General features: G+C 38.7%; 1 pseudogene; it reads left to right on the plus strand.

Moving 5' to 3' along the window:
• The window catches only part of LOC137239488 (ADAMTS-like protein 1), an 87,701-nt pseudogene extending 61,644 nt beyond the window's left edge, over window positions 1–26,057 (plus strand).
• Window positions 26,058–26,935: the final 878 nt, after the last annotated feature.

Below are 26,935 nucleotides of genomic sequence, written 5' to 3' on the forward strand. Positions count from 1 at the left end.
AAATCAAGAAATTCTCATTCAAACTTCCTTTTTCAACTTTTCTCTTTTCCATAGGAGGATGCTGATGACGAAGACGAAGAAGACGATGATGATTCAGCTGAGGTGGATGATGTTGACGAAGGTGGTGATGTGTCTGGTGATGCACGCAACGATGACTCCAGTTTAGTGGAATATCCCGATGAGACAGGCACAAAATATGCCCATCGTTCTGTCAGTGAGCTGCATCATGATGAGCCATCACAACCACGGGCTGAGCACCTTACGGCTGGTGGTTACGGTTATCGTGATAGTAATAATGATCCAGAAACTGAAGTGCCGATTGGGGATCCTAGGTGAGTAAAGACAAATTTTTATTAACTCTTTCATTGGATTTGCCCAATATAATGGACACATCTTCAAAAAATTGTAAAAATTACTTTGCTTAATACTTTTAGAATTTGCTTTATAGCAAGCCTTGAAATAGAATGTTGTCAACCTAGTAATCGTTGATTTAAAAAAAAAAAGTGAAATTTGGCTAGTTTTATTTGCGGTTTTCTGGCGAGCTGAAGCTTTTTTGTGTGTGTTGCGATTTTATACGTTTTATCCCAAAAAAAAAGAGGTAAAATTCTTTATGTGCTTTGTAAATTGGTCTCTTTGGTAAAATATTATGTATATAAATAACACATTTGTACCGGTATCGTTCTAATACAGTGTAAGGTAAGTAAACTAGGGCTGCTTATGTCCTGTCCATTATAATGGACAAAAGCAATCAACGGTTGTTATTCAGTACTTTTTTATTGCTTTTTTTTCAATTTTTTCGTATTTTTTGTCGCTACTTCTATGTGTTTCAATTACATTATTTAGTTTATTTATATAAATAAATAAAAATAAATAAATATAAGTCGCGATAACCTCCGAGGAGATTTTAGGCCGAGCTTCTCTTCCAATTTGCGCCGTGCTCCTTTTTTATTTTTCCTACAAATTGGCGGGACGGGACCTACTTCTTTTAAGCCGACTCCGAACGGCATCTGCGAGGCAGATGAGTTTTCGCTGAAAGCTTTTCATGGCAGAAATACACTCGGAGTGCTTGCCAAACACTGCCGATGGTCGACCCCGCTTAGAAAAATTTTCTTCTAATTGGAAAATCTTATTTCTAAAATTTTGATGTTGCTTTGCCCGGGGTGTGACCCAGGGCATTCGGAGGTGTGTCATAAGTGGAAAGTGCATTCCAACGATTAGCTCCGTGATGGATCGGGCGTTTCGGGATATGCATACCTGGGCATCAAATATCGGGTTGAAAGACAACGCGGATAAGACGGATATGGTCTTGTTTACAAAGAGGTACAAAGTCCCAAATTGGATCAGGCCTAAGTTAGGAGGAGTGACCCTGCAGGATAAACCTTGCACAAAGTATATAGGAATCATCCTAGACAGTAAGCTGTCATGGAAGCTCAACGTGGAGGAGAGGGTCAAGAAGGCCTCAACGGCACTCTATGCATGTAAAAGAATGCTGGGGTGTACGTGGGGCTTATCGCCCTCTCTTTCTCATTGGGTTTTTACAGCGATTGTACGCCCTATCCTATACTATGGAGTTCTTGTTTGGTGAAAAGCCACACAAAAAGCAACCTACCTCAAAAAATTAGAGGGGATATGCAGACTGTCAATGCTTAGCATTACGGGAGCCCTGAAAACAACCCCGATAGCTGCACTGTATGCCATTCTGCACATTCCACCTATAGACCAGGTAGCAAAGAACATAGAGTTAATAACTGCAACCAGGCTCGGTGCCTCGGGGCAGCTTGAGCGCCATAGTAGTATAGCGTCATCAATCACAAGACGAACAGACTACCTGGTTCCCTATCTGCGCTTCGAGGGCAATCTTAAGGCCACAAAAAAGGTGGACGGTTGGCGCAAGGGGTCTCAAATTGCGGACGAGGCAATACATGTGTACACAGATGGTTCCAAAGTAGCGGAAGGAGTTGGGTCTGCGGTATACTGTGCTGATCCGGAAATAAACAGATGCTACAGGCTGCCGGATTACTGTAGCGTTTTCCAAGCGGAAATTTTAGCCGTAACCAAAGCAGTAGAAACCCTGGAAAAAATAGCCCAAGCTGCAATCGTGTTAACTTTTATATTGACAGTCAAGCAGAAATTAAGGCAATAATCTCGCATACCAAAGCATCTAAATGAGTGTTAGAGTGTAAGCAGTCCCTGGAGAGAATCGGGACAGGGAGAAGCATACATCTATATTGGGTCCCAGGGCATATGGTATTAGATGGGAATGAAAAAGCGGATGAATTAGCTAAAAAGGGCGCCTCCCTTGAAGCTTGCTCCGTAGACGTCCCAATTAGACTAAGCGAAATTAAGCGAAGGCGAGAGGTGTACATGGACCAAGCAGGAAAGGCGTGGGTTCAAGCGCGGGGCTGTAAAGTGTCGAAGATTATGTGCAGGTCTTACAAGCTTAGACTAACAAAGTTGCTTTATCATTAAAAAGAGAGGACTATAGACTCATGACGGGTATTTTGACTGGACATTGCCTGCTGGCGTCACATGCCTTTAAATTAGGCTTGGTAAGTGATAGCAGATATAGGAAGTGCGGGCTGGAGGAGGAAACGATCGAGCACGTTCTGTGCTCTTGCCCTGCGCTTGCCAGGCTAAGACTCAAGCTATTAGGAGTGATACAGCTGTCAGATCTAGAAGCAGCAAGTGGCTTAAATCCTTGGAAGCTTCTAGTATTTTCCAAGAGGACGGAGTTATTTTATAACATAGGTCCTGGTTTTTGATAGGGTTTTTCAGTTTGGTCGTTAAAACAAACTTCTGGTAACACTACGGACTTATTCAGTCGATGTGAGGTCCTCACAGTTCAACCTAACCTAACCTTCTGTTTTGTTTACAACTAATATTTCTATATTATTACTACCATTATAATTATTTATTTTCAATAAAAAGTCCATAAGGTCATTTACGCAGCAATAAATAGCCTTATTTTCTATTATATCATACTCCATACATTAATATTGGGCCAAAAAGGGGTTGCATTAGCGTTTTCTATAACATTTGATGTATATTGCTCTACAACCCTTGACTTGCTGTCTCCATTATAATGGACCACCCACAAAAAAGTAACCAGAGCAGGTAAAAATCAAATGTGATTTTTGTATATCTTCTTAGGGCCTAAGTGGTGGGAATATTTCCCTAAAAAAATTATTTCACAGCTAGTTTGGTTTAGCCATTGAAAGGGTTAAGATTGAAGAAAATCCTCTGAGAAACGAGGGATAAACACTACATATTTCATATGAAAACGAACTAATAGGATCAGCCGGAAGTTAAACCGGTTTCAACCGAATCTTCACAAGCATAGCCCTAAGTAGGAGATAGACTCGGACTGAGTTTTTTAGCTTGAGTTTGGAATTTCACTTGGACTTGGACTTGGGCTTAGACTTGGGAGAAGAAATTGGAAGAACTAGGGAAATTGTTGTTAACTTTAGAGCATAACTTATCTATGGAAGGGCCAGGACCCGTGGCCATTATTGTGCAGGCATGGAATTGAACAAACATGGGATAGAGCATGTTGCATTCTTAAGCTCGACCGATTTCTGTGGTGCACTGAAATAATTTCCGGTCCACCTTTTAAAACTCCTCCAAGTCTTGCAGTAATGTGCTGTATTGACCTAGTCAAAAGCTTTCCAGCGCTGTCCATGGTGGGTTCTTATTTCATTTCGCAATCGATTTGAGTATAAATGGCATTTGGCTCGTGGCTGGTGTTGGCAAGCCGCAAGGTTTACGATGAAATAACGAAACCATTTTCCATTTTTCAGGGATGACAAAGGTATTCAAATCAATTATGGCTAAGGGTGTTTTAGCAGCACCATTACAATTTCTTTCGGGCCTTCAGCAACCTCTTTGGCGGTGATTACAATGGGAGACGTTTTTGTGCGCGCCGGTTGACCTTCCTTACCAACATCGGTAGAGAAGCTGCAGCTCATTAGATATTCATGCCATTTCTGTTGCTTGGGTTTATCCTCAAGCTGTTAGGTGAGAAGGTTTGTGTACCTTATTTGGGGGTCGCTAGGGGGTTGCTGTCTCACAAGGTCACGTTCTCTTGCCTGGACTGCGGCCTCCTTGGGAAATTAGGCCGAGTTTTCGGAATCCTTCTAACGGAAATAAGGCGAGAAGCATCAGTTAGGATAGGGAAAGATGGAAAGATATCTATATGTGCTTTGTTGTCAACGTACTTTGGTGTTTTGAAGTTTCGGCGTTCACATATGATCCCTTCGGATAATTTTCCAGATTATGGGCAATGCCGGTTAGGATCGGCTGACGATCGAAATTCCTGGCGAGGTATACGAATTTCCAGCCACACGTTCAGAGCGTCGTGTCATCCATTCATTTCACCAACATCTCTCCCCTGCTGTCTGCATGTTGTGAGCATCAAAACCGCCTAAAATGATGCCATTTTCGCCAGTGAGTAGTGCACTGATGTCACGGCGGTAGCCATTGAGGCAGCAGGTTACAGGGGGGACGTAGATGTTTATAATTTAGAGATTTTCATCGCCTGACAGATATGCCTTGATGCTCCAGGATACTGTCCTTGCGCAGAGTGATTTGTGATGAATGTTAAGGCGCTATCTTTTCCGTAAACGATATTACCTATGTAAGTATGCAGATCACATTTTTCGGTAAAACTCGTCTTCCATTTAATTTCTTGCGGTCAATATTCTCTTATACTTTGGCAGGCTTAACCAAGTCTCACTTATCCTTAAGATATTTAAGGCCGTATAATGGCATCATCCAATTCATATTATGTCAATGTGATTCCCTAGTCTATCCACTGTTGTTAATTTTTAATAATTCGTTATATACAGGTACTTTTATTGATGCGTGGAAATTAGCGGTCATTAAACCTATTTTCAAGAGCGGCAATAAAAATGATATTACTAATTATAGGCCTATTTCAAAACTTTCCACCATTGCAAAGGTCTTTGAATGTATCATCCAAGATAAATTACGTTTCTGTGTTAAGAATTTTGTGTGTTCAGAGCAGCATGGATTTTTTCCAGGACGCTCAACTGTGTCTAATTTGACTATTTTCTCGGATGATTGCCTCGCAGCTTTTCAGGCAGGATATCAGGTTGACGCTGTGTATACTGACTTTTCCAAGGCATTCGATCGGGTCTTCCATGTTATTTTGATTAAAAAGCTAGCCCTTCTGGGCTTTCACTCAGTATTTTTGAGTTGGATTGAATCCTACTTATTTAATCGTCGTTGCATGGTTGTAGTTGATGGTGTTAGGTCTCATCCATTCGTTGCTTCCTCCGGTGTTCCACAAGGTAGTATCCTGGGTCCACTGTTTTTTGTCATGTTTATTAATGATATTCGCTCTTGCTTCTCTAAAGTTAGATTCTTGCTGTATGCAGATGACCTTAAGATATACTTGCCTATTCATAGCCTTCATGATGCGGTATTGTTGCAAGAAGCTTTGGATAAACTTATTAACTGGTGTAATAATAATCTGTTATCACTTAACCTCAAAAAGTGTTTTCAACTAACTTTTTCGAAGCGTGTCAACTTGATTGATACCGTGTATCAAATATCAAACTCGCCCCTGTTGCGGGTTAGTTAAATTAAGGACTTGGGAGTAATATTTTATTTATTTATTTATTATTTAAAGTCGACGACAAACTATGTTCGACTGCATAATATAAAAGATATATAAATATACAACTCAAAAGATAAAATTTAAGATATATCGAGATTTCAACAATGTTATATTACAAACAAATATATATTAATGAACATTACTCTTTAATTTCGGAATGTAATAATAATAAGAAATATGAGCAGAAATAAGATCTTATGCCGAGATCTTATACTGGCGGAATGCATCAGATTCCGCTCAGCATGATTTCGGAATGCAGTGGATTCCAATCTTCCTGTTTGAATGCAACAAGATTCCAATCAGCATGTCATGGGAATCCGGCAGTGCTAAGAGTAGTGTAATGGAGATACGCCATCACACGGCATAAAAAAGTAACATGACCTGTGTTATTGGAATGCACCGGATTCCAATCAACTCGATACCTGACCCATAAGATTATACTGCCGGAATGCATACGATTCCGTTCAGTGACTCATGAAAAAGCATATTTTTACGTTGTTGGAATGCACCAGATTCCAATCAACACAGTACTGTCTCGTTTCTTCTTAATGATACATGTTGATCAATGTTCCTCCATCCTTAAACGAGATAGTTTCTGTTTTTTATGGAAGAAATAAAATGCCGGCAAATTAAATTAGCTTGTATCTCTTAAATTAGATAAGCAAGAATTGCATTACGTATAGTGGCAAAAGTACATTCAAGACTGATACAGCTATACAAGTCATTGTAGTGCGCGCACCAGATAAGAAGAGGATTATTTTTAGCAAAGTTTCGTCGACAAAGGGGTAAATAGAAAAGAACGTAGTGTCTGGATACTCTAGGGGGAACCGCAAAAAACAAGCGGCTGAGAAGGTCCGCAGAATTAATTTCTCCAATAATGAGCTTATGGATGAACAATACCCCCAGTAATATTCTCCGATTTTCCAGAGTGGGCAAATTAATAAGAAGAAGTCTACTTCTGTATGGAGGAAGGTGGAGACTTGAGTCCCAATTAAGGCCGCGCAATGCAAATATCAAAAATTGCTTTTGAACTGACTCAAGACGCTTTATATGCTTTTGAGAAAGAGGGGACCAAATGCATGAGCAATACTCGAGTATTGGACGAACCAGTGAGGTACGGATCATCGAACTCTTTAGCCCATCTTTTAACAAATCCAAGTAAACCCAACGCTTTGTTGGCAATAGATGAAATATGCATGTTAAAATTCAATCTCGGATCAAAAAGAACACCTAGATCATTTGCAATATATATACGCTCCAAAGGCGTACCATCTATTACATAAGGTTTCAATGCTGGCTTCACTCGGTGAAATGTCATATGCTTACATTTAGAGCAATTTAAAGCTAGTAAATTTGTTGTGCACCAACATTGGAACGAGTCCAAGTCGGCCTGAAGCAGATCCAAAGAACTCAAATCGGTAGGACAGTAAGTGTAGCAAAGTTTTACATCATCCGCATACATTATAGTATGGGAATATAATATTGTCTGTGGCAAGTCATTAATGAAAAGGGCAAAGAGCAAAGGGCCTAGATGACTTCCCTGGGGTACTCCGGAGGAAAATCCCAACGATTCCGACAGGTTGCACTTGAACAGGACTTTTTGGGTCCGGTTAGAAAGATAGCTTTTCAGCCACATTAATAGGTGAAACGGAAAGCTTATGAATAAGCAACTCATGGTTGACGGTATCAAATGCTTTGCTGAAGTCCGTGCAGATGACATCCGTTTGCTTGTTCGCTAAAAATCCTTCCATAACTATAGAGGTGAATACAAGCAAATTTGTAGTAGTTGACCTTTGACGAATGAAACCGTGTTGGCATGGATATAAAAGACTAGAACACTGATATTGGAGTTGACTGGTAACAATCTGTTCAAAGACTTTAGGAATGACTGAAAGTTTAGCAATACCCCTGTAGTTTTCAACTTTTGACCTACTACCTTTTTTATGGAGGGGTATAATAAAATACTGTTTCCAAAGTGCCGGGAATGACGCAGATCCCAGAGATAGCTCAAATAATTTTAAAATAGGCTCATACATGTTTTCGGCGCAGTACCTAAGCACGCAACTAGGAACACCGTCCGGTCCCGGAGAAAAGGTGGGCTTTAAAGATTGAAGACTCTGAAGAACAATATTACCATCAATAGCAGGATTCCTAATGGAATTCGAGCTATCTAAGAGATAGGGATATTGACCGGAATGAATACCACTGGATGAATACGTGGACTTAAAGAACTCAGAAAATAGTTCAGCAACGTCGTCATCAGTGCAAGCTTTTTTACCTCCAAAGGTTAATGAGGTTAATGAGGAAGGATACCCAGAAGTTTTCCGCTTTGAATTTACGAAACTGCAAAACTTTTTTGGATTCCTAAAAAATTGGGCTTTACAACAACTCAAGTAATTTTTATAACAAAGCTGATTAAGACGGTGAAATTTAGAACGAGCTATTAGATATTTAGAGAGGTCTGCAGATGCTCCAGATTTCTTGAATCTCTTATAAAGCCTAGATTTAATGTTATTAAGTCTGATAAGTTGCCTTGAAAACCAAGGGGGCTTATTCGAACATAGGGTATAGCGAGTAGGAATGCAGGTATCAAAGAAGCCATCAAGCGTACTGTAAAATATAGAGATAGCCGAATCGACATCAGTGCATAGAGATCCGACCAATCATGGGAAGCCAACAGATCATCGAGCATAATGAAATTCGCTTTGTAGAAGTATCTAGATCGGGGACGAGACTGTACTTGAATCCTACGGGGTAGGCTGATATCAAGTGATATCTCTAGCGTAGGGTGAAGGGGGTCTTCTGGAAGGGATAAAGGTGGGATTTGCATAAGGGCAGTACCCACCGAGCCATCCACAAATACTAAATCCAGCATTTTATTTCCACTATTTGGAACATTGTTAATCTGTAAAAGATATGAGTCTAACAAGCAATTGAGAAACTCATGTTGAGCAGTGGGAGTTAAAAAGTTTGAATCACTTATATTAACCCAACTAACTGTTGGCAAGTTATAGTCACCAACAACAACAAGTCGATCGTTATCTCCCAACTGCGAATGCAAATCGCAGATGGCCGAGCTATGACTAGCATAAACATCCATATCCGACCGAGGTGGTATATACGAACACCAAATAATTACGCTATAGCTACCGAATGAAAGCCTAACTGCTATGAATTCGATATGAGAGATATTGTCCAGCGAAATCAACTCAGATGATAGGTTAGATTCAACAGCAATAAGGACACCTCCCGCCCTATAGATGCGATCACGCCGATAAACAGCATATTTATTTGAAAAAACCTCATAATTGTAATTATCAGGCTTTAGCCAGGTCTTCGTAAAAGCTACAACTTGTGCAGAAAAGTTGAAAGAATTAAGGAAGAATGGAACAAGTTTTGATCGTAAACCACGAACATTTTGGTAATTAATGAGAAGACGGGACAGATCAGCAATTGCCTTTGTGTTGTTATTACTGTGTTCGTCATACCGTTTTTTGGCTGTAATAAAACAGGTTCAGCCCTCGCCTTTCTTGTGAACAAGTGAACCACAGTATGCTTAGGCCAAAAAGAGGAATCAAGTACCTTATCGAAATATTCATCTGAAAGGGATATTTTAAATGAGGAGATGTCTCTCTCATATTTAAAGTTAAATTTTTTACACATTGATGTTACTAGTGGGTGCAACACCAAGTTTAGAGCAAACGTAATGAGCAATATCATTTTCGGTAAGCGAGGCGTGTAATCGGGACACAAATACAGCCCTACGAGGTGGCACGGCAGTCACCTGCAAAGGAGTAGCGGATAGAGCACCAGAGAGCTGGGAAGTTGCGGCCATTATAGAACAGTTGACAGAAAACGCATTGCTTGACCTAGCGTTGGTTATCGAGCCCGTCAAAGAAGTACTATTTTTTCAGGTACACTAGTATCGCTAGCAACAACCCCAGTATCGGTAACTGTTATTGTTGGAGCTAAAGATACCGGTGGAGGTGTAGGATGAATTGGGGAGTCCAGCGAAATCAACATTGTTGACGTAGAACAAACAGCCGCAAAGGTACCACTATTAGTTCGCGCATCGTTTAATTTGCCAGAGATTGTATCACTGGAAGTCTCGACACAGCCTTGTAGAGATTCTTGTGGAGGTTCCTGGCTGCATTGTTCATAACGTCTTTGGTAAGCCTGTTCGTATCAGTCAACGCGGTTGAAAGGACATTCGTAGGAGGACAGCTTTGCCCCCGACTCGAAGACAAGTTGGAATCATTGTTGGGCATACATTTCTTACGTTTTGGGGATTCAGATATCACTTTCAATTTTTTAAAGTGAGCCTCCATCGTTTTGAATCTTTCGTTAAGGTCACGAAACCCAATAAAAATGTTGTTGAACTCTTTCTGAGTTTGCCTCATGAAAGCTCGCATGTCACTTTCTACGGAACGACAATCATGACATGTCCAGTTCAGTCCAATTTTGCTGGATATTAGGTCAACCACCCGACCACCTATGTGAAAGAAACCGGCACAGATAACATGAGCCATATTATCACAGAGCCAACAACAAACATAAGTATCACCACGGGAAATTTTCTTTTGATTGGTGCACTTCTTGACACAGCAATCCAACATAATTGCAAAGTTAAACAAACCCAAGAGAAAAATAGGCAAAAGAAACTATAAGTATAGGATAAATTGAACAGCTGTTCAAAAATATGGGCGAGAGTTATTTTGGTGCACTGGATGCAAATCGCAAGACAGCGTATAGTTAGCAGCGAACACAACAGAAAGCAAAAAGGGCACACAATGACTTGCTAATAGCAGCTACCAACAAAAAGGTATAGGATAGGATAGGTTAGGTGGTAGCTGCCCTGATAAGGATAGCTCACTTGGACAACACGAAGGTCCGTTGTGATACCACATACACCAAAAATAACGGTGACTTAGATCTAGCTACTTAGAGAATCGTTGGGTAGCAACGATAAAGCTCCGAATGATACCGATCTCAACTTTGGATATATCCTCGGGAGATCCAAGTGAGTCGCGACCGAAGTACTTTCGCCTAATTCTGGCAAAAGCTGGACAATCAAGCATAAAGTGATTTGGTGATTCCACCTCATCATCCTCCATACAGCTGCAGCAGGATGGAGTTTCCAGTATATTGAGACGTACCGCATGGATACCCATGGGACAGTGCCCTGTCAAAACCCCAATGACCATTGATAGGTGAGCCTTAGTGAACCCAATTATTTCAGCAGACCTCCTGCCATCCACTTTTGGCCAGAAAGATCTTGCTACCCTGCAAGACGTGGTATCCGCCCAACGTTTGCTGAGCTGATTCGAGGCCCAGCTATGGAGGAGCAATCCACAGGTGGCCAGCGGGATCCCGAAATCCCTACAGCCAGCTTCATCCGGTTCAGTTTTACCGATGCGGGCTAAGAGATCCGCTTGACAGTTAACAAAAAGGTATGCAGTTATCACAATTTTTTGTGAAAATCTATGATCTATGAACACACAGACTGAATGTTTAAATTGCACAAAAAGCCACTATGTATATTGCACTATGTAAAGATGTAATACGAAATTAAACTTATAAACTGTTTTCTATTATATTAATGAATATTTATAAAATATAAAACTTGTTTACAAAGTAAAAAGAATACAATTCGAAGAGCGATCAAAAACACGTCCGCGCACGGCAAGGTTACCAGATGATCTGACTCGAAGTTTTCGTTTTCAAGTCATATTAATGTATGCATTGCTAAGTCGTATGCCATGCTAGCTTTTGTTAGGCGTCATATCTTGGATTTCAGTGACCCGTATACGCTAAAGCTTTTATATTCCGCGTTTGTGCGATCCCAACTTGAGTACGCTTGTTTCATCTGGTCTCCGTATTATTCCTGCCATGTTGCAAGAATTGAACGAATCCAAAAAGTATTCGTACACTTTGCATTACGCAGTCTGCGCTTCTCGGATCCTATCCCGACTTATAAAGCTCGTTGCTTATTAATTAACTTAAAATCATTGCTGAACAGGAGGACAATTTTATCGCTGTCGTTCGTTTTCGATTTAGTACGTGGGGTTGTTGATTGCCCTGTGCTCCTGGAGAGGATTTTCATTAATATACCAGCTAGAGCTCTTCGTGCTTCTGAGTTTTTTCATATTGGTGTTCTTAGGGCTCTTTATGCGCGGAATGCTTTAATTACTAGAGCCTTTCATTACTAGACAATTAATTGAGTTCAATAGAATTTTTAAATTTTGTGAGATAGATTTTTCTTGTTCGAAAGATGGCCTTCTGAGTATTTTAAATACTTTTTATAAGTAAGGTAATTTATATTAACATTGTTAACTACTTTACACTTTTATAACGAGCCTATAAGATTCTTTTTTAATTGGCTTAAATAAATAAATAAATATTATTCTTATGCACATACACCTTATATAAACGTTCGCATCTCCGCTATTCTGCTATTACCATAATGATCTTGACCAGAGCTGCTCAACCCCTATACACTTATAGCACTTTTGTTTTTGTTTTGCCCTCATAGGCACAGATTCACACTTTGAAGATAAAACAAATTTTCATAGCACTCCCATATGCCCTCACATATAATTTCGAATCATATGAAAATGCTTGAATTTCTTATGAAAGTGCCAAGAAAAAGCACTCCCGTATAACGCTCAGGCACTTGTGTATGATAAAAAAATTTAAACTAACGATTTGACAACAAAAAAAATCTTCAAAAACGTTATAGCACTGAAAAAAATGTTTAATCAACTAACATATCAGCTGAAATATGGGGCATATGACCAAAGGATGTAAGCAAGACTGTACCAAAACAAGAGGAGCATATTCTAACTTCATATGATATTAGTTAATTACCCTCAAGGGAAGTCAGTAACTAGTGATACAAAATTCTGGTTCAGAACTAGACCGAGAGTGCCAAATATGTAAGTATCAGTTCGTTAATAGCTAGATTTTCAGTTATAAAATCGGCATAAAAACTGCTACCAGCTTTAACGAGCTGCGGCTACATATGAGTAAGCCTCTTTCTCAACACTATTCCACCAGTACGTAACTATCGAAAAAGTAGCAAAAATAATATAATAAATAATAATTTGCATATACATAGTTGGAACTAGTGAAAAGTTAAAGCAGCGGGAACAATTTCTACTGCCTAGGACATCGCCATGTTAAATTCGCCAGTAAACATGTAAAAGAGATAGATGGATAGAATGCAGTAAAGATACACTCATTTTGAACTAGAGACTCTTCTTAAGTGATAGTTTCTGTGACTTTTTGTTTCAATTCGGTATATTATTTTTTTTGGTTATGAGACATTTTATTACTGGAAGTGGGGAGGGGGGGACCGTAACGTAACCATGCCTATCATTTACTTGTTAAACATTTTATTAAATTCAAATGGTATTTCAGCACCTCAGTAATGTCTGTTGCTAATATATGTATGTAAATTTGAACATTTAAGCATTTCAAAAGTTTTCAAATTCAATTTCCAATGCAACATTGGCGGAAATCTCCACATTCACTTTTAGTATGATTATTGAAACCCAAATTCCGACGATATACATATTTATATAGAGAATGTTCCCACAAAACTTGAGGCTAGAGGTCAATGTAATTTTTCGCTACTTTCAGAATTAAATTTATTGGCTCTTGTAAGTTGGTGATATAACTATTGACGTGATATTTTAAGGAAATATTTTGTAACGTGAAACCCCATCCCTCTCTTTACTTTTCTCACTCTCCCCTATTCACCCACTACAAACGCTTATTTCCATACACCCTCATTGCCAGACAGTAACCTTACTTTCGCACTTGTCTAAGACTCTTGTCGCAGTACATGAGGCGCCCTAGTTTACCATATGTACATTGCCTTAAATATGTCTAGCATCCTAAGTATTACATTCTTCTCACCTGCTGTTTTCATTTGCTATTCACCTTCTGGCCATTCTTGCGTTTATTCTTAAATCAACTATTATCTTCTGCTTCTCCCCACTGTCAGCATTTAACAAACTTTAGTTGCTTACGTCGAACGCATAGACTTTATAATTGACTCCAGACAAACTCACACTTCACACATTTTCTTAGTGAAGTATAATCTGTTTTAGAGACTCTTTTAACTCAACAGAATTTATCTTCTTCTTTCACACCTACTTCCCTGCCTTCTTATTCTTAATTTTAAGGCTCTGTTGGTTTTGTCACTACGAATAGCCACCAACGGTTGCATTCATTAACGTCATTTTGTATTCTCCACTTCGGCTTCTATTTCCACTTCATTTAATCGCCACAGACTTCGTTGACACTTAATCTTTTAGTCAACGCTGTGTTAGTTAATATTCTAGAAGATTACTCATTTTTATTTTGTGTACAACAAATTTCTATGAGCTACAAAAAATAAAATTTATAAAAAATGCATGCGTGTGTGCCTTACTTTTTGAGTACCAATTGATATGCGATGTGTCACTCGGTCGGTTAAATAAATACGTAACTTATTTTCCTTTTCCTAGCAAGGATAGTTCATTACATATATATTTGACAGATTTTCTTCTCTCTTTCAAATTTCGCTTGCAGTTAATCCAGTTTTAAAGTTGTGCCATCCTCAGTGTAATTTTTCATTTCTTACGACTGAAGTTGCACCACCCTAAAGAAGTCGTTATCTCCCATGTATTTTCGTCTAGATTTTCTCATATCTTTTATCTTTATCTTGCACTTATCTACTTCCTCAGACCATAATTTCTAGTCCTTCCTCTCGTGGTCTAAATTTTTGAGCGGTGTAGCTTTTTTTCTCTATGGACCTAATTTGATGTGTGGTTCTAATAGCGGGACTAACCAGTGTGAGTATAAGCACGAGTCGCCGTTTACTGTTTCCTACCGCTCCCATGTCTCTTTGGTCCACCTTAGACTGCTTCTTTCCTGGACTTCAACTAGAGGATATTGATGACAACTTGTGAGTCCTCGCACCTATTGCATAAAGCTCAAGACTGTTACAAGAAGTAGAGAAGAAAGGGGCTCATTTTCTTCTCCGAGTTATATGGATAAGCAACTCCCTGCGAAGTATTCTTTCCTGTACGGCAACACACCGACTGTGTGTGTATGATACTGAAGGCCTCTGTTGATATCTCTAATGCCGCTTTCATTCATAGTACTTTTGGAAATATCTCCTTATTTGGCTGGGTCGCATAGACCAGTTGTCTGTTTGGGTGTGCAGGTTACTGGGAAGTTAAAAGAAACTGGCCCCTCAGTATTTCGTTTCGCTCCTTTAATATGAGTAGTTTCGACCCATTTTATAGATGACCAGCGTACTCGCAGACATTGTTCGGAAAACTGAATTTCCTTCATATATATATGGATCCTCCTTTAATCCTAACACATTTTGTATCATCCTCCTCTTGTTTTTTTTCCATTTTTCCTTCTTAATCTTTCCCTTCTAACTCCACTTCCCCTCCCAATCCCGAACCCATTCCTACACCCACTTCTAGTTCCACTACCACCTCCACTCCAACATCCACTCACACTCCCACACCATCTTCCACTCGTACTCCCACACCTATCACTGCCACTCTTATTCACACTCCCACTACTACTTTCCCTGTCACTCCCACTGGATGACTACGATAGCCTAAAGTTAAGTTAAAATTTCGCCAAGATCAGTAGAGGTCGTGACAACCTATCGTTTGATAAGCTAACTCGAGGCCCACCTGTCCAGAATAAGAAAGCAAGTGGCCAGCGGAATTCCACAATTCTCATTAGGAGACTCGTTAGTTCGTCAGTGTCTGAGACATCCAGTTATCGGTCAGCCTAAATAGCTTCCGTTCAGCCTAGATCTAATCGTGAATAGGTTGACCAGACTGCCGTCTCATTTTTATTCAGCAACAGCCAATGTATCACTCAGCGTATGCCACTTGCCCCTTTTTTTAGTCAATAAACCCAGGTAACCTGGAAATCTTCTCTCAGTGTTTTTAGAAATTTACCGCTAACAAGAATTGGTAGGTCATCGACATAAGCCACAATTTCCCTGAAAGTCCTGAAGCTGGTCGTTCATTACCATAATCCAAAGCAGAGGAGAAAGAACAGCACCCTCAGACATGCCCTTTCTCTGAGACGACTCCCCTCCGAGCTGCACAAGAATATGAGTTATTCAGTTAATACTTTGGAGCTATCATCAAGAGCTCTTAAGTTCCTCTTACATTATAGACATAAATGCTCTGTTCACTACTCGGCTGCCGTTGAAAGTTCGTCAGCTTTCACGATGCCCTCAATATTTCTATGGCCAGGTATGCTTAAAGTAGGTCATCAAATTTCAGGGGAAGCGTAAAATAAATATAATCTCAAAAGAGCAAAAAACAAATACGAAGTCGAGAGATATTCTAAAATATGTTTACTCAACGGGATATATACAAAGCTCTATCATGTCAGTGGTGACATCAATCAGCTAAATCTAAATCGGCTGGATATTGCTGCAGATATGAATCACACAATTATACGTTGCATACTTTTAGACACGCCTTATATTCGTTAGATCCTTAAATAAGTATATACTCGCTCCTAAAAATATACTACAATTTATCATTTTTTAATCCACTGTTCTTTCTGAGCGCATCACACTTAAGCCTAGCTAGGCCTCCTTTGTGTTGCTTGAGATTTTCCACATGCGGCAACTGTATTAGGCCAATTCCCGCGCGATAATAAACTTCTCTTGCGCTTGCTTAGTTTCTTTTCTTTTACTGAATTATTTCACAGAGATATTTGCCAGTTTATTTGCCGCTGACAGAAAGCATGGCTTGTACAGACTTTGCGGCGCGTCATAATGTCGCCAATGAGCCATTGTTACTGTTTCCAGCTATGAATGTAGATATGTTTGTGAGAAATTGTTTCTTTTTAAATGTATTTGGGGGGAACATTGTTTGCTGGGAATAGCAATTTTTTATATTTTTTGTATTTTGTAAATTTGTTTTATACAATTTTTTTTGGCAACCACAATAAATTGTTGGCGCACTTCTTCAATTTATTTTCATTTTTTTCTGTTGCCAATAAAATTTAATAATTCAAGATTTTATTGCAATTTTACTATGACAATGTGATTGCGAATTTTACTTACGCTCAACTTAGCTGAAAGTTGAAAAATTCATGACATTTAAATTGAATATCAATGGAATTTGTGAGTGTAAATTTTGTTGAGCTTTTATTTTCTTGTTTTACTTTTTCTGCGCTTAAAGCGCTCTCGTTGAATTTTAATACATTTGTTTAGGCTTGAGCGACAAATAAGATGCTAAAATCTTTCCATGAAGAGAAACTACCGGTATCCAAATAACTATCCGGTCCCAAGGTAATCGGTTCCAAATAAACATCCGATATCTAAAGGTAACCAGTTCCGACAGAAAACTGATATCCAAAGTATTAACAGGTCCCGATAAAAGTACCCGGTTCCAAAAAGTAACCAATTACAAAAAAGATTCAAAGTAAGAGACGGTTTCTAAACTATACCTGGTTTCAAAAAAGTACCCAGTTTCGAAATGTAGCCGGTTTCAAAAAAGTACCTAGTTTCAAAAAAGTAGCCGGTTTGAAAAAAGTATATAGTTTCAAAAATGTTTTTGTTTCAAAAAAGTACCAATTTCAACAAGTACCCGATTTCAAAAAAGTAACAGATTTCAGAAGAGTACCCATTTTCATCAAGGTTTCAGATTGCGAAATAGTACCCGATTTCAAAGAAGTACCGGATTTCGAAGAAGTACCCGATTTCAGAAAAGTAGTCGGTTTCAAAAAAATAAGCTATGCCAAAAAGTACCCGAATTAAAAAGTACCAGTTTTCAAATAAGTACCGAGCTCAAAAAGTTACCGGTTTCAAAGAGTACCCAGTTTGAAAAAAGTAGCCGGTTTCAGCAAAGTACGTATTTTTAACTAGGCTTCCGATTTCGGAATAGTAAGCCGGTTGCCGCTTTTATAAAAGTACCTGGTTTCAAATATGTAGCTGGGTTGAAAGAGTACCTTGCTTCAAAAACGTAGCCGGTTTGAAAAAAGTACTCATTTTCAAAAAGTTGCCGGTTTCAGAAAAGTAACCATTTACAAAAAAGTACCATGTTTCAAAATAGCACCCGGTTTCAAAAAAGTACCCGGTTTAAAAAATTAGCCGGATTCAGATTAGTACCCATTTTCTACAAGTTTTCAGATTTCAAAATAGTACCTGGTTTTTAAAAAGCACACCGTTTCAAAAAAGGACCCGTCTTAAAAAAGTACTCGAATTCAACAAGTGCTGGAACGATTGCCTCGTTTTACTATAGTAATCGCAGTATAGTGCCAGGAAATAAAAATATCCGGCTCCAGTCGCACAAAAAGTAACTTAAAAGTACGCGAAACCAAAAAGTGTTCAGTAGCCAAGAGGGCCCGAGTGTCCGGTTCGAAAAAATTAACCAGAGCTTAAAAAACGGTTTCGAACAATTCAAAAAAAGAATTCGGATGCAAATAAGAAGTCGGTGTCAAAAATTCCGGGTTTCAAAATACATAGTCACAGCTGACAAAAAGTATCCGGTTTCAAAAAAGTGCCTGGTTCTAAGAGAGTATCCAGTTTCCAGTTGCGAAGAAGGGCCTGTTTTTAAAAAGTGTGTCTGCAGCCAAAAAATTAACCAATAGAAAAATGTATCCTGTTTCAATAAAGCTAGTTAGGTATTTCCAGAACTTAAACAATTTAAAACATTTAAACCGTGTTAAAAAGTAGCGCGGTTCCTAAAAGTGACCGGTTCCAAAAAATAACGGGTTCCAATAAAATAATAGTGTTTCGGCTCCATTACAGAAACTGTTTCCAGTAGCTAATATCGAAGATGTAACCAGTCGCAAAATACTTCACATTTTCGTTTGAGTTCTGTAAAAGGAGGAAACGATTTACGCACTGACCGGGATATTTAAAGCTTCACTGGAAAACTCTTCGACTGTAGGACTCCTTTCTTTCTTTAAAGAGCTATCAACAAAAACGTAACAGTGGTTTATACCCTCATTCTCATTTTAATACTTCATATTTCTCCTATTTGCTATAAGATTTCCTAGATCTTCCTCATCTCATTGGCTCTTTCATTATCTTTTCATTTCAGCTTCGTTAAGGACATCGAATGGTCACCATGTAGCGTGACCTGCGGCGAAGGGGTGCGTCGTCGCGTCTTTCGCTGTAAAGTCTTTCTCGAATATTCGCAGACCATTGTCACTGTCAATGACTCGCTCTGCGAAGGCATCAAACCACGCGACGAAGTTCAACGCTGCGCTCAAGAACCCTGTATGCTACCATCACATCACTATGAAGATCAATATTTACGCGACTCAGTCAAAGTAGACGTCTCTGAAGCTGGTAAAACATATGTATGGCGCGAACAAGGTTACACTTCGTGTAGCGCCAATTGTTTGGGTGGTGTTGAAGACCTAATAATAAACTGTGTACGCGAGGATAATGGCCGTGTTGTATCACCATTCTTGTGTCCACCCGAAACAAAACCTGAAGCGCGCGTACGCATATGCAACGATCGGCCATGCCCACCACGTTGGAATTACTCTGATTACACACCCTGTTCGAAATCGTGCGGTATTGGCATCAAAACACGCGAAGTGCAATGCATACACGAACTTACGCGCGGCGGCGACAACACAATGGTTGTACCGAATAGCATGTGCCCACAGCCACCACCTGCTGATCGTCAATATTGCTCGACTGTCCGGTGCGTTGGGAAGAGGGTGAGTGGTCGAAATGTTCACATACATGCGGTTATGGCATTAAAGAGCGTAAAGTGGACTGTAAACAGATAATGGCGCAGGAGCATAAAATCGAGCGTCCCGAGTCAATGTGTCCGAGCGCTAAACCGCCAGATAAAAAGCCTTGCAATGTAAAACCCTGCCCATTGGAGGACCCCAAACCTGTTATACAAGTAAGCAATACCACGCATATACAATATGATCCGAAGAAGTCGAAAATTACGCTTAAAGTTGCTGGCGTTGCCGTCGTCTATATCAAGATAAAGAGGAGTAAAGATCGTAAGCCGTTGACGCGTTCAAGAAAGTTTAAAGTGTCTAAGAAGGGCGCATTGCGTATATTGGATATTACTTTCCGTGATGCTGGTGTATATTCATGTCACGCGGGACATAGCTCTGCGGAGATCGCTATAGAAGTGAAAGCGAAAGCCGGACAACAGGCTGAGGAGCTCAAACTGCAGGAATTAGGTGCGTAAAAACTTAAATTTTGACCATCTTAAGAAGGTATCTTTTTATTGTTTCATATCCACTTAAACTCTTATAAATCGCCCTCCATTTCGTATTTTTATACTCAGATGAGCAGAGCTCACAGAGTAACTTTAATTTTGTTCGCATAACGGTAATCCGGAACGGCATAAACTAATCGAGATAGATATAGACTTCTATATATCAAAATGATCTGGGCGAAAAAGAAATTCATATAGCCATGTCCGTCCGTCCGTCCGTAAGCACGATAACTTGAGCAAAGTTTGAGGTATCTTGATGAAATTTGGTATGTAGGTTCCTGCGCGTTCATCTGAGACCGCTATTTAAAATGAAGGAAATCGGACTACAACCACGCCCACTTTTTCGATATCGAAAATTTCGAAAAACCGAAAAAGTGCGATATGTCATTGCCAAAGACGGATAAAGCGATGAAATATGGTAGGTGCGTTGACCTTATGACGCAAAACAGAAAATTAGTAAAATATTGGACAATGGGCGTGGCACCGCCCACTTTTAAAAGAAGGTAATTTAAAAGTTTTGCAAGCTGTAATTTCGCAGTTGTTGAAGATATCATGATGAAATTTGGCAGGAACGTTACTCCTATTACTATATGTGTGCTTAATAAAAATTAGCAAAATCGGATGACGAACACGCCCACTTTAAAAAAAAAATGTTTAAGTCAAATTTTAACAAAAATGTGTATATCTTTACAGTATATAAGTAAATTATGTCAACATTCAACTCCAGTAATGATATGGTGCAATAAAATACAAAAATAAAAGTGTAACAAGGCTGCCTTTCGTAATTCAATCATATGTATTCTATCTAAGTAATGTAACATACCTGCAATTATTCTATTAAAGCAATATGTAACATACCTGCAATGTAATTTACTACTACTTAAAACATGTCTGTAAATGTACATTTTATGTTAAGCTGCAACACTACTTTAACATTTTCTCTAAATTTTGCCAAGTTCATTTTGCCGATCGTTTTTAAATTTAATTGGCTTCGAGCTTGCGAAGAGGAAGGTTCTCGTCCAATGTTGCTTCGGACAGTGCTTAACTTGAAACAAAATCGAAGTTTGTGTGTATACATGTAACGCTCTCGTCCGATATTGCTTTGGACAGTGTATTGCATGCACACGCACACACATTATTCATAAACGATTATCATGATCGGCAAAATGAACTTAGGCAAAATTTAGAGAAAATGTTAAAGTAGTGCTGCAGCTTAACATAAAATGTACATTTACAGACATGTTTTAAGTAGTAGTAAATTACATTGCAGGTATGTTACATATTGCTTAGATAGAATAATTGCAGGTATGTTACATTACTTAGATAGAATACATATGATTGAATTACGAAAGGCAGCCTTGTTACAAAAGAAAATTTCAAAATGGGCGTGGCTCCGCCCTTTTTCATTTAATTCGTCTATAATACTTTTGAGACCATAAGTCGAACACAAATTTACCAATCCTTGTGAAATTTGGTCAGTGTATAGATTCTATGACGATAACTGTTTTCTGTGAAAATGGGCGAAATCGGTTGAAGCCACGCCCAGTTTTTATACACAGTCGACCGTCTGTCCTTCCGCTCAGCCGTTAACACGATAACTTGAGCAAAAATCGATATATCTTTACTTAACTTAGTTCACGTACTTATCTGAACTCACTTTATAAAAATAGCCGAAATCCGACTATGACCACGCCCCATTTTTCGATATCGAAAATTATGAAAAATTAAAAAATGCCATAATTCTGTACCAAATATGAAAAAATAGATGAAACATGGTAATTGGATTGGTTTATTGACGCAAAATATAACCTTAGAAAAACTTTGTAAAATGGGTGTGACACCTACCATATTAAGTAGAAGAAAATGAAAAAGTTCTGCAGGACGAAATCAAAAGCCCTTGGAATTTTGGCAGGAATACTGTTCGTGGTATGACATATATAAATAAATAAGCGGTATCCGACAGATGATGTTCTGGGTCACCCTGATCCACATTTTGGTCGATATCTCGAAAACGCCTTCACATATACAACTAAGGGCCACTTCCTTTTAAAACCCTCATTAAAACCTTTAATTTGATACCCATATCGTATAAACACATTCTAGAGTCGCCCCTGGTCCACCTTTATTTCGATATCTATAGAACTAAGGGCCTCTTCCTTTTAAAATACTCATTAACACCTTTCATTTGATACCCATATCGTTCAATACATTCTGGAGTCACCCTGGTCCACCTTTATGGCGATATCCCGAAATGGCGTCCACCTATAGAACTATGGCGCACTCCCTTTTAAAATACTCTTTAATACCTTCCATTTGAAACCCATGTCATACAAACACATTCCAGGGTTACCCTAGGTTCATTTTGCTAAATGTTGATTTTCCCTTATTTTGTCTCCAAAGCTCTCAGCTGAGTATGTAATGTTCGGTTACACCCGAACTTAGCCTTCCTTACTTGTTTTAATTTTTTTTTTTTCAGAACGTTTAGTTCGAGAACGCGATGGTACGGAAGCCTTAGCCTCGGCAGATATGACCACGGATGGAGATAACACAAATAGGTAATTCAATTTTAAATACACAATAATATAAGAACCCAAAAGTATTGGCGGCACTGTATTCACCTTTGTTTTTAGTCTTCCCAAGAGGACCCTTCTTCTTCCTCTTTCTGTCACATTGCTTTGACCAATTAAATTGGAGCGATTACTCACAATTGTCAGCGATATATTCTTGCAGTTTCAGATGGGTTGGACCAAAGAAATATAGGTGTAACAGGCGTTGGGTCTACTTTACATTTAACAAGTAAGGAAGGTTAAGTTCGGGTGTACCCGAACATTATATACTCAGTTGAGAGCTATGGTGACAACATAAGGGAAAATAACCATGTAGGAAAATGAACCGAGGGTAACCCTGGAATGTGTTTGTATGACATGTGTATCAAATGAAAGGCATTAAAGAGTATTTTATGAGGAAGTGGGCCATAGTTCTATAGGTGGACGCCATTTAGGGATATAGCCATAAAGGTGGATCAGGGTTGACTCTAGAATGCGTTTGTACGATATGGGTATCAAATGAAAGGTGTTAATGATTATTTTAAAAGGGAGTAATCCTTAGTTCCATAGGTGGACGCCGTTTCGAGATATCGACATAAAGGTGGACCAGGTGTGACCCTAGAATTTGCTTGTAAAATATGGGTATCCAAAGAAAGGTGTTAATGAGTATTTTAAAAGGGAGTAATCCTTAGTTCCATAGGTGGGCGCCGTTTCGAGATATCGCCATAAAGGTGGACCAGGGGTGACCCTACAATTTGTTTGTACAATATGGGCATCAAACGAAAGGTGTTAATGAGTATTTTAAAAGGGAGTGGGCCTTAGTTCTATGGGTGGACGCCGTTTCGAAATATCGCCATAAAGGTGGACCAGGGGTGACTCTAGAATGTGTTTGTCCGATATGGGTATCAAATTAAAGGTATTAATGAGGGTTTTAAAAGGGAGTGGTGGTTGTTGTATAGGCGGTCGCATTTTCGAGATATCGCCATAAAGGTGGACCAGGGGTGACCCTAGAATTTGTTTGTAAAATATGGGCATCAAACGAAAGGAGTTAATGAGTATTTTAAAAGGGAGTGGGCCTTAGTTCTATAGGTGGACGCCTTTGCGAGGTATCGCAATAAAGGTGGACCAGGGGTGACTCTAGACTTTGTTTGTACGATATGGGTATCAAATGAAAGGAGTTGATGAGTATTTTTAAAAGGGAGTGGGCCTTCGTTCTATAGGTGTTCGCCTTTTCGAGATATCGCCATAAAGGTGGACCAGGGGTGACTTTAGAATATGTTTGTACGATATGGGTATCAAATGAAAGGTGTTAATGAGTATTTTAAAAGGGCGTGGGGCTTAGTTCTATAGGTGGACGCCTTTTCGAGATATCGCCATAAAGGTGGACCAGGGTGACTCTAGAATGAGTTTGTATGATATGGGTATCAAATTAAAGGTATTAATGAGAGTTTTAAAAGGGAGTGGTGGTAATTGTATATGTGAAGGCGTTTTCCAGATATCGACCAAAATGTGGACCAGGGTGACCCAGAACATCATCTGTTGGATACCGCTAATTTATTTATATATGTAATACCTGCCAAGATTTTAAGGGTTTTTTATTTCGCCCTGCAGAACTTTTTCATTTTCTTCTACTTAATATGGTAGGTGTCACAACCATTGTATAAAGTTTTTTCTAAAGTTATATTTCGCGTCAATAAAACAATCCAATTACCTTACCATGTTTCATCCCTTTTTTCGTATTTGATATAGAATTATGGCATTTTTTTCGTTTTTCGTAATTTTCGATATCGAAAAAGTGGGCGTGGTCATAGTCGGATTTCGTTCATTTTTCATGCCAAGATAAAGTGAGTTCAACTAAGCACGTGAACTAAGTTCATTAAAGATATGTCGATTTTTGCTCAAGTTATCGTGTTAACGGCCATGCGGAAGGACAGACGGACGACTGTGTATAAAAACTGGGCGTGGCATCAACCGATTTCGCCCATTTTCACAGAAAACAGTTAACGTCATAAAACCTATGCCCCTACCAAATTTCAAAAGGATTGGTTAATTTTTGTTCGACTTATGGCGTTAAAAGTATCCTAGACAAATTAAATGAAAAAGGGCGGATCCACGCCCATTTTGAAATTTTCTTTTATTTTTGTATTTTGTTGCACCATATCATTACTGGAGTTGAATGTTGACATAATTTACTTATATACTGTAAAGATATTAAATTTTTTGTTAAAATTTTACTTTAAAAATTTTTTTTTAAAAGTGGGCGTGGTCCTTCTCCGATTTTACTAATTTTTATTAGGCGTAAATATAGTAATAGGAGTAACGTTCCTGCCAAATTTCATCATGATATCTTCAACGACTTCCAAATTACAGCTTGCAAAATTTTTAAATTACCTTCTTTTAAAAGTGGGCGGTGCCACGCCCATTGTCCAAAATTTTACTAATTTTCTATTCTGCGTCATAAGTTCAACTCATCTACCAAGTTTTGTCGCTTTATCTGTCTTTTGTAATGAATTATCGCACTTTTTCGGTTTTTCGAAATTTTCGATATCGAAAAAGTGGGCGTGGTTATAGTCCGATATCGTTCATTTTAAATATCGATCTGAGATGAGTGCTCAGGAACCTACATACCAAATTTCATCAAGATACCTCAAAATTTACTCAAGTTATCGTGTTAACGGACGGACGGACGGACGGACATGGCTCAATCAAATTTTTTTTCGATCCTGATTATTTTGATATATGGAAGTCTATATCTATCTCGATATCTTTATATATGTACAACCAACCGTTATCCAATCAAACTTAATATACTCTGTGAGCTCTGCTCAACTGAGTATAAAAAGATGATTGGTGACAGGTAGGGGCACATTTTATGTAAGACATATGTTGCATATGTCGGCGTTGATTCTGGATAAGTAGGAGTTAAACCTATTACAGTATCCAAAGGCTGGACCTTTTCATACTGTTTTAATCGACTGAAAATTTGTGTGTCGAATTTCGCTATGGTGCTTACGGTAATGTCCCCTTATATACCTAGATGGAGCTGCTTCAATGAGCTGTAATTTAGGATGCGAAGGTTTCTCGGAATTTTCAGAAACTATTAACTCAAAAACTTGTTTCTCTCCTTTTTGAGTAGCTTTCCCGGCTCAATGTGTAGATGATGTTCTGGCGATATAAGAAGACATTTCGTATCAGTCCTGAGCGCAGTGTCTTGACATACCTGCACCTTCCCTCAGTTGATTTCTTTTAGGTTCGGCGTGAGTAGTTTAATCGCACTCTACTTTCACCCTCATATTCGTAGATGTTCCATAAAATCTAACCTACTAATAATCCTAGCTGATCGAATAATATGAATCATCTGCTATGATGGAGGGAAGGAACGTACTCTTATTTATTAGCTCAGTTTGCTAGTCTAAATACTAAATAAAGTGTTCTTCTTTTTACTGGCAGCTCCCAAACCACACGTCGTAAACAGCAAAGTGCACGTGAACGGAATCGGAGACCAAAAAATGATGATACGCATAATGTGCAAGGCAATGTAATGGAGAATGAGGTGAGTACATTCGTAGTTCCACATATCCTATAAATATATAAATATATCTATAAGAATGTACATATGTCCGATGGACTAAACGTGAGTGAAAGAGCAGCTGCAATGAGATTTATCTTATGATGATTACAGAACTTCGAATTTAAACCAAATCTGGATATGTCACATTTAAAACGCTGTTAAGTACAAAAAAAAAAGCAAAAAAAAAAAAATAACAGCTCCTCAACTTTAACTGGAGTATGTGATTTGCGCAACTCCTTCATATGGAATTGAATGTTACGTTTTGAAGATTTTCAAATAAAATGGAGGATTGGTTGCTTTGCTAGACACCACATCAAAAAGTGGACTTGAGCAGCAATACAAAAATACCTTATCTGTATATGTATTTATTCGTGTGCACAAATGTATATACAACTCAACTCTAGGTACTTGTATAAGCACAGTGTACGATTTTGAGGTGCAGAAGTGTGACAGGTTTTTTTATACTCAGTTGAGCAGAGCTCACAGAGTATATTAAGTTTGATTGGATAACGGTTGGTTGTACATATATAAAGGAATCGAGATAGATATAGACTTCCATATATAAAAATAATCAGGATCGAAAAAAAATTTGATTGAGCCATGTCCGTCCGTCCGTCCGTCCGTCCGTTAACACGATAACTTGAGTAAATTTTGAGGTATCTTGATGAAATTTGGTATGTAGGTTCCTGAGCACTCATCTCAGATCGCTATTTAAAATGAACGATATCGGACTATAACCACGCCAACTTTTTCGATATCGAAAATTTCGAAAAACCGAAAAAGTGCGATAATTCATTACCAAATACAGATAAAGCGACGAAACTTGGTAAATGAGTTGAATTTATGACGCAGAATAGAAGATTAGTAAAATTTTGGACAATGGGCGTGGCACCGCCCACTTTTAAAAGAAGGTAATTTAAAACTTTTGCAGGCTGTAATT

The sequence above is a fragment of the Eurosta solidaginis genome, chromosome 2 (assembly GCF_040869045.1).
Source record: "Eurosta solidaginis isolate ZX-2024a chromosome 2, ASM4086904v1, whole genome shotgun sequence".
Taxonomy (NCBI): domain Eukaryota; kingdom Metazoa; phylum Arthropoda; class Insecta; order Diptera; family Tephritidae; genus Eurosta; species Eurosta solidaginis.